We start from the raw sequence: 10,085 nt of genomic DNA, 5'->3' as shown, positions 1-10,085 counted from the left end.
GCTTTTGAATATGCCATCTAGGTTGGTCATAACTTTCCTTCCAAGGAGTAAGCGTCTTTTAATTTCATGGCTGCAGTCACCATCTGCAGTGATTTTGGAGCCCCCCAAAATAAAGTCTGACACTGTTTCCACTGTTTCCCCATCCATTTCCCATGAAGTGGTGGGACCGGATGCCATGATCTTCGTTTTCTGAATGTTGAGCTTTAAGCCAACTTTTTCACTCTCCTCTTTCACTTTCATCAAGAGGCTTTTGAGTTCCTCTTCACTTTCTGCCATAAGGGTGGTGTCATCTGCATATCTGAGGTTATTGATATTTCTCCCGGAAATCTTGATTCCAGCTTGTGTTTCTTCCAGCCCAGCGTTTCTCATGATGTACTCTGCATATAAGTTAAAAAAGCAAGGTGACAATATACAGCCTTGACGAACTCCTTTTCCTATTTGGAACCAGTCTGTTGTTCCATGTCCAGTTCTAACTGTTGCTTCCTGACCTGCGTACAGATTTCTCAAGAGGCAGATAAGGTGGTCTGGTATTCCCATCTCATTCAGAATTTTCCACAGTTTATTGTGATCCACACAGTCAAAGGCTTTGGCATAGTCAATAAAGCAGAAATAGATGTTTTTCTGGAACTCTCTTGCTTTTTCTTTGATCCAGCAGATAAGTGGAAGATTTAGAGAGTAAGGGGGGAGAAGAGGTAACATTGGGTGGTGCTAGAGGGAGATTCCCAGAGAAGGAGTAGATGGACAAATTGGGAGGATGAATGCACACTCTAGTTTACCAGCAACTGGGACATGGAAAAGGGTTACTGTCTGGAGTTCAGGCTGATGTAATCTGGATTATCTCCAGGAATCAACATGCATTTAGTGAGTACCTACTCTTGAGAGTCCCTTGGACTGCAAGGAGATCCAACCATTCCATTCTGAAGGAGATCAGTCCTGGGAGGTCTTTGGAAGGAATGATGCTAAAGCTGAAACTCCAGTACTTTGGCCACCTCCTGCGAAGAGTTGACTCATTGGAAAAGACTCTGATGCTGGGAGGGATTACGGGCAGGAGGTGAAGGGGATGACAGAGGATGAGATGGCTGGATGGCATCACTGACTCAATGGACGTGAGTCTGAGTGAACTCTGGGAGTTGGTGATGGACAGGGAGGCCTGGCGTGCTGTGATTCATGGGGTCGAAAAGAGTCAGACACGACTGAGCGACTGAAATGAACTGAACTGAACTGAACTCTGAGCTTCTTTCAAACATTGTTCAGCTCAGTTCAGTTCAGTCGCTCAGTTGTGTCCAACTCTTTGCGACCCCATGGATGGCAGCACGCCAGGCTTCCCTGTCCACCAATTCCCAGAGTTTGCTCAAACTCATGTCCATTGAGATGGTGATGCCATCCAACCATCTCATCCTCTGTTGTCCCCAAACATTTCAAGCACTGTAAGAGATAACAAAGATAAATGAAAAATAAATAAATAAAGGCCTGACCTCTTATCTCATGAAGCCTACAGAGGTTGAGAAGATAAAAGGGCAGGGCCCCATACTTCCTGCTCTAAACCTTGCTAGTCTGACCCTCCTTACCTCTGGCCTTCTCATTCAGGATATCCAATCAACACCAAGTCCATCTGTGGTGGACTGCCCGCTCCTTACTGCACACATTTTTTTTTTGCTTCCCGTACCATGAGGCATGTGGGATGTTAGTTCCCCCACCAGGGAGGGAACCTGCACTCCCTGCAGTGGAAGTATGGAGTCTTAACCACTGGGCCGTTGGGGAAGTCCCTAACACCCACATTTTTACACCACTCCTCTCAAGTCTCAGGCAGTAAACAGTCTCCCTGCAGTGTGAGAGACCCTGGTTCGATCCCTGATCCCTGTGCTGGGAAGATCCCCTGGAGAAGGAAATGGCAACCCACTCCAGTATTCTTGCCTGGAGAATCCTATGGATGGAGGAGCCTGGCAGGCTACAGTCCATGGGGTCACAAGGAGTCTGACACTACTGAGTGACTTCACTTTCACTTTCTCAAGTCTAGCTAAAATAAATGTAACGCTTGCTGTGAGGAGAAAAAAAAAAAAAACCTTAAAAGACAGTCTATCAATAAAATTGTTTTCACAGTTCTTTCCAAGCTGTAGTGGCACTTCCCCTGCAGCAACTCATTTGATATTTACAAATACCTTATCAATTAGGTAAGTATTGTTCCGTTTCTTCCCTCCCCATACATACCTTTCTCCTTTTTCTGTGACAACACAATCAAGGATCTTAGTTCTCTTAACAGGTATTGAACTGTGCCTCGGGCCGTGGATGTGCAGAATCTTAACCACTGGACCTCCATGGAAGTTTCAACCACATTTTTATTTTAAAACTATCACCATGAGAAAATATTGCCAGGAACAAAAGGGAACATGTGTGAGGATATTCATGAAAACCTTTTGGTATTGGGAAGCTGTTTTCTCTATCCCTAAGAGAAGCCTGTTCAACAGAAGTGATGAACTAGACATATCTATTGTAACATGGATAAATCTTAAAGTGTTGTGTGATAAAACATTATAGCACAATTAAATTCTACGTGCAAATTAAACAAATCCACAAAACAAACATGTATATATATTCAGGGACAAAGAAATACATTAGAATGATGCTTATAAGGAGGAGGGAGAGGGCTTAGGAATGAAGACAGGAAAAAAATAAAATGGAGAGGGGTCTTGTATGAACTCAAATGATGACAGTGTTAACCTAAAACAATAAAATAGTTATTTTACCATCAAAATAGGTTTGTTTTGAAACAGCAAAGAATTGCAATTCAGGACAAGCAGTCTACGGTGGCCTGCAATCTATGGTGACCCACAGGTAAGCACAGAGAAGGAGAGGACCCCTACTTTATATAGAGCGCCTGTTACAAAGAGTCTATTGAGGGACCCTGGGAGTTGAGTGCTGTGGCTTGTCATTGGCTGAGCTGTTGCTGGGCAAGGAGAAACTCTTCCTCCTGCTGGTAATAGTAAGTGATAGGGTGTGAGAGCTCCCTCTTCTCACTTCCAGACTCCATTTTGAATGAGGTTTCTCTTTATTAACTGTCATGATAGTGTACTACTGAAAAACCATGCACCTCAAATGGGACTTGAACCCAGGGGCCAGAACTCAAACCCAGCCAGAACACAGGCTGAGTGGGAGGATTATTCCAGTTAGTTCAGAGAAGGGGCGGAGATTTCTAGGAACTGGGCCACCACCCACTTTTGGCCTTTTATGGTTGGCCTCAGAGCTGTCATGCCACTGGTGGGTGTGTTATTTAGCATATGCAAAAAGGTATTGCATATGGAAAAACCCCTGATGCTGGCAAAAATTGAGGGCAGGAGGAGAAGGGGGCAACAGAAGGTGAGATGGTTGGATGGTATCACTGACTCAATGGACATGAGTCTGAGCAAACTCCAGGAGATAGTGAAGGACCAGGAAGCCTGGCATGCTGCAGTTCATGGGACTGCAAAGAGTCCAACACGACTGAACGACGACAACAGCAAATGTATTACAATGAGCATATAATGAGGCCTAAGGTCTACTGGATGTTAAATCTTCTGTTATCTTGAACCTCTTTGGTTCTAACTGATCTTAAAGAAACTACAGTGAGCAGTCCTGAAGAGAGATCTTAGTTCCCTGCCCAGGAACTAAGGGTAGCCTCAGTGGAAATCAGGAATCCTAGCTACTAAACCACCAAGGGCTAGAGGCTAGAAGCAAAGTGGCCCTGGCTCTTTCTCCTGTTTGAAAGCAAAAATGTTTCAAGGAGGCAGAAATTGTAAAACCTTCATCATCAGAGACACATTACAAGTGTGAGAACACATTGAGAAGATTGTTTTATTTAAGTAAAAAGCAAGGCAGAAATACATATCCAGAGAGAAATGTATGGGCATCCTCTCTGATGAGGTGGAGTGCAGTAATACAGAGGTGATTTATTTTTAAAAATTTGTTATTTATTTGGCTGCACTGAGTCTTAGTTACGGCACGTGAGATCTTCCATCTTCAGTTGCGGCGTGTGGAAACTTAGTTGTGGTATGCCAGACCTAGTTCCCTGACCAGGGATTGAATATGGGCCCCCTGCGTTGGGAGTGCAGAGTCTTAGCCACTGGACCATCAGGAAAGCTCAAGAGGTGATTTAAATCTCTTTTATAGGGACTTACCTGAGTGGTCCAATGGCTAGGACTCTGCACTCCCAATGAAGTGTTCCCGTGTTCAGTCGCTGGTCAGGGAACAGGGTTCCACATGCCACCGCTAAAGGATCTGGCCTGCTGAAACAGACCTGATGCAGTCAAATAAATAAATAAAAATATTTTAAAAAGTCATTTATATAAGATCGTCTTTCCAGGTATTTGTTTACCTTTGGTCAATTATCTTCTTTCTTTTTTCACACCTAATCTGTTCTAGGATTTCTCCCCAGTATACATTTGCAACTTTTTGTTAAAATGGATCCCACTGCAGAGCCCTGTGGGTATGTCCACACTTATTATGGGGTTGTACTGCCTCCCTTTCTGATCCCTCAAGGAGCCTTCCTGAGTATGTGTAGACAGGGAAGTTTTCCTTGATCTCAGGAGTGCTCATCTTATCTATTCATTCCAGCAGAGCTCAGCTTCTGCCACTAGCTTTGTCCTTGAAGTGTCTGGGTGAGAACAAAGCTTCAATTTTACTTCACTTAACAAACATCAGCTGGCCAGCCAGGGGCCCATCTAGCTGTTAGGGAAAGCACACTGAAACCGCCAAACCTGGCCAGGCACCATAGTAACCATTTGTGTGAGTTATTTTATGACAGGTGGTCCTGGTAAGGAACATGGAACTGACAAGCCACCACCAATTGGGAGAATTGGGGAAAGGTCAAAAGAAGACATCACGTGTCGGATCACCTCCTGCGATCCTTCTCACAGACATCCATCTTGGCTGAGCAATGACTGCACGACCTGGAAGGACTCTGCGTCAGAATGATTGGCCAAAGACAATCCAGAAACCAATCCCAAAGCCATAAAACCCGAGACTGCGAGCCACGAGGCAGAGCAGTTCTCCTGGGCTCCCTTACCCTACTGCTCTCCACCCAGGGGGCCCTTTCCAATAAAGTCTCTTGCTTTGTCAGCAAGCATGTCTCCTTGGACAATTCTTTTCCGAGTATTAGGCAAGAGCCCACTCTTGGGGCCCTGGAAGGGGTCCCCCTTCCTACAACATATCTCTAACCTCATAGCCATAATATATCATTCTTTTAAAGATTGTGCCCTATCGTCTTCCCTCCTATTTCACTATGAACCAAAAAATATGATTAACTTATTGACTCTTTGCACCTAGATTGACAAAGTTAATAATTATGGGTTCTGGACTCTCATTTTCCCATTTAAAATACTTCAAAATTCTCCATAATCTAGAAGATAAAGTCCAAGTCTATGTCTAGAACTTAAGTGTTACTTAGCTATTTTGCCTTTGCTCTGTCTGAAATATCCTTATAACTGGTTTCCAACTCTGGCTTCACATTGAAATGACTTTACAAGCCTTAAAATGTATAGACACAGAGAAAGACCAATACTGTATGTTTTCACTTATACGTGGAATCTAAAAAAACAAAACAAGTAAATAAAACAGAAAGAGGCTCACAGGTACAGAGGAAAAACTAGTGGTTAGCAGAGGCGAAGGATACCTAGAGGTACAAATTCAGTTATAAAAGAAATAAGTCACAGGATTGTAACACACAGCACAGGGAATATAATCAATATTTTATAATAACTTTGAAAAAAAAGGTATAGATATCTCAGCCTCAACCAACCCCAATCAATCATTCCAATTGATTTTATTGGAATGGAGTGGGGTCATGTATGAGTGGTTTTTAAAAGATCCACAGGTAAGTTAAGAATCATGAACTCCAACTCAGTTCAGGGTATCCAGGCTAGATTAGGGTCCCCTTATGTGTTAATCTCTGTGAAATTTCTATTGTCCAATTACCTGAAAGAAAAGAAAAAGAAAGTGAAAAGTGGTTCAGTAAACAATCTGCCTGCACTACAGGGAACCTGAGTTAGATCCTTGGGTCAGGAAGATCCCCTGGAGAAAGGAATGGCTATCCACTCAAGTATTCTTGCTTGAAGAAGTCCATGGACAGAGGAGTCTGGCAGGCTATAGTCCATGGGGTCATAAAGAATTGGACTAACACTTTAACACTGAGTGACTAACATTTTCTATGTGTTTACTCTATCACTGTGCAATTTCTATTGTTCAGTTATCTGAATATTTCATCTCAGCCTAGTGGGACTGATTGAGCCTTTTATGTTTTACTCTTCTGCTTCAAATCTTTTAATGACTTCCATTACCCCCAAGATAAAATCCAGACTTCTTAATGAATCCTACAATTCCTCCTACTCCCAGCTCACCTTTAATGCATTTATCCATTCAACCTTCATCAAGTGTCTATTATGAGTCCGGCACTCTAGAAGACAGTGGAGACAAAGAAGCAAGTAAGAGCAGCACAATCTTCTCTCTGGTGGAGCTTACAATTTGGGAGGAAGACAAAAGTTGAACAAATAATTACAGGGTTATAGAAACTCCTGTTTCAGGAGTTGGAGAAGGAAGGTTTCCCCTGGAGTTAAGAGTTAAACTGAGTGCAGAAAGAACACTAGAAGTTAGTTGGGGGCGGAGGGAGAGAGGAGTGCTCCAGGCAGAAGGAGTAGCGGAAGTAGGACAATGGCTGGGGGAAGATCATGGTATGTGGGAAGAACTGAAAACATGTATGGACGGGAAGAGGGAAATGGAGACCAAACTTGAAGCCTAGTTGACTCACAGACTTAGAGTCTCCCAACTTAGACAAGTTAAAGTTGGGAGACTTTATCCCAAGGGTGCCGGAAAGCCTAGAAAAGGTTTAAGCAGGGGAGTGTAGTATAATCAGATAAACTTTTAAAAAAATACTCTAAGTGGATATACAGTGGAGCCAAGATTAGATTTGGGTGTTCCCAAATCTTATCAGCCTCTCCTTTGCAGATGATATCCTGGAGTCTTTTCACACTGATGATCTGCAGCAGGGCAACAACTGGCAAGGTCTTGTGTGCTCAGTCCTGTTGGACTCTTTTCCACCCCATGGACTGTAGCCCACCAGGCTGCTCTGTCCATGGAATTTTCCAGGCAAGAACACTGGAGTGGGTTGCCCTTCCCTACTTCAGGGGATCTTCCTCTTGGAGTCTTTTACTGATGCTTAAATCCATCCTCTGTGACTAGTTTGCTTTAGCTAAAGGATTGGAATTGAACTGTATTTACTAACTCCTGCAGAATGGCAGTGTAACTACTCACTGTTGTTGGGTCATCCAGTAAACACTAACTGAGAGTCTATTTTGTGCCAGCACGTCCAAGTGCTGCTGATACTTGGTAAATACGACCCAAAGATTTCCCAGGTTCAGTTCAGTTGCTCAGTTGTGTCTGACTCTTTGTGACCCCACGGACTACAGCATGCCAGGCCTCCCTGTCCAACACCAACTCCTGGAGTTTACTCAAACTTATGCCCATTGAGTTGGTGATGCCATCCAACCATCTCATCCTCTGTCGTCCCCTTCTCCTGCCCTCAATCTTTCCCAGCATCAGGGTCTTTCCAAATGAGTCAGTTCTTCACATCAGGTGGCCAAAATATTGGAGTTTCAGCTTCAGCATCAGTCCTTCCAATGAATAATCAGGGCTGATTTCCTTTAGGATGGACTGGTTTGATCTCCTTTCTGTCCATGGGATTCTCAAGAGTCTTCTCCAACACCACAGTTCAAAAGCATCAATTCTTCAGTGCTCAGCTTTCTTTATAGTCCAACTCTCACATCCATACATGACCACTGTAAAAACCATAGCTTTGACTAGATGGACCTTTAGAATTCACCTGTCAATGCAGGACACATAAGAGATGTGGGTTCTATTCTTGGATTGGGAACATCCCCTGGTGTAGGAAATGGCAACCCACTCCACTATTTTGCCTGTAAAATCCCATGGACAGAGGAGCCTGGCGGGCTATAGTTCATAAGGTAGAAAAGAGCTGGACATGACTGAGTGATTGAATACACACACACAAAGTACAAAAAGAAAGATGGATTTGATCTGTTAAAAAATAGGTCCTATTGCCTAGATAACAATAACAAAATTAAAAAAAAACAATAACAAAATTAAAAGGCAACTGATAGAAGAAAATATGTCTAATACTTTTTTAAAAGGGTTAGTATCTAGTATTTATGTATGTTTAAAAATGTAAAATAGAACTTCCCCAGTGGTCCAGTGATTAAGAATCCACCTGCCAATGCAGGGGACATGAGTTCGATCCCTGGTCTAGGAAGATTCCACATGCCAAGGGGCATACTAAGCCTGTGTACCACAACCACTGAATCCCATGCTCTAGAACCTGTGCTCTACAACAACAGAAGCCACAGCAAAGAAAACCCACGCACTGCAACTAGAGAGTAGCCGCCACTCACAGGAACCAGAAAAAGCCCCAGTGTAGCAACGCGGACCCATTGTAGCCAAAAATAAATATAAATAAATAAATAAAATTAAAACAAAATAAAAGACAGCAATTTTAGAAAACAATTTGGCAGTTTCTTATAAAGTCAACACCGAAATCAGATTGATTATATTCTTTGCAGCCAAAGATGGAGAAGCTCTATAGAGTCAGCAAAAACAAGACCAGGAGCTGACTGTGGCTCAGACCATGAACTCCTTATTGCCAAATTCAGACTTAAATTGAAGAAAGTAGGGAAAACCACTAGACCATTCAGGTATGACTTAAATCAAATCCCTTATGATTATACAGTGGAAGTGAGAAAGAGATTTAAGGGCCTAGATCTGATAGATAGAGTGCCTGATGAACTACGGAATGAGGTTCATGACATTGTACAGGAGACAGGGATCAAGACCATTCTCATAGAAAAGAAATGCAAAAAAGCAAAATGGCTGTCTGGGGAGGCCTTACAAATAGCTGTGAAAAGAAAAGAAGCGAAAAGCAAAGGAGAAAAGGAAAGATATAAACATCTGAATGCAGATTTCCAAAGAATAGCAAATAGAGATAAGAAAGCCTTCCTCAGCGATCAATGCAAAGAAATAGAGGAAAACAACAGAATGGGAAAGACTAGAGATCTCTTCAAGAAAATCAGAGATACCAAAGGAACATTTCATGCAAAGATGAGCTCGATAAAGGACAGAAATGGTATGGACCTAACAGAAGCAGAAGATATTAAGAAGAGATGGCAAGAATACACAGAAGAACTGTACAAAAAAGATCTTCATGACCCAGATAATCACGATGGTGTGATCACTGACCTAGAGCCAGACATCCTGGAATGTGAAGTCAAGTGGGGCTTAGAAAGCATCACTACAAACAAAGCTAGTGGAGGTGATGGAATTCCAGTTGAGCTATTCCAAATCCTGAAAGATGATGCTGTGAAAGTGTTGCACTCAATATGCCAGCAAATTTGGAAAACTTAGCAGTGGCCACAGGACTGGAAAAGGTCAGTTTTCATTCCAATCGCAAAGAAAGGCAATGCCAAAGAATGTTCAAACTACCACACAATTGCACTCATCTCACATGCTAGTAAAGTAATGCTCAAAATTCTCCAAGCCAGGCTTCAGCAATATGTGAACCATGAACTTCCTGATGTTCAAGCTGGTTTTAGAAAAGGCAGAGGAACCAGAGATCAAATTGCCAACATCCGCTGGTCATGGAAAAAGCAAGAGAGTTCCAGAAAAACATCTATTTCTGCTTTATTGACTATGCCAAAGCCTTTGACTGTGTGGATCACAATAAACTGTGGAAAATTCTGAAAGAGATGGGAATACCAGACCACCTGACCTGCCTCTTGAGAAATCTGTACGCAGGTCAGGAAGCAACAGTTAGAACTGGACATGGAACAACAGACTGGTTCCAAATAGGAAAAGGAGTTCGTCAAGGCTGTATATTGTCACCCTGCTTATTTAACTTATATGCAGAGTACATCATGAGAAACGCTGGGCTGGAAGAAACACAAACTGGAATCAAGATTTCTGGGAGAAATATCAATAACCTCAGATATGCAGATGACACCACCCTTATGGCAGAAAGTGAAGAGGAACTCAAAAGCATCTTGATGAAAGTG

The sequence above is a fragment of the Bos indicus genome, chromosome 5 (genome assembly GCF_029378745.1).
Source record: "Bos indicus isolate NIAB-ARS_2022 breed Sahiwal x Tharparkar chromosome 5, NIAB-ARS_B.indTharparkar_mat_pri_1.0, whole genome shotgun sequence".
In the NCBI taxonomy this organism is placed as follows: domain Eukaryota; kingdom Metazoa; phylum Chordata; class Mammalia; order Artiodactyla; family Bovidae; genus Bos; species Bos indicus.
This window is presented reverse-complemented; position numbering follows the sequence as displayed.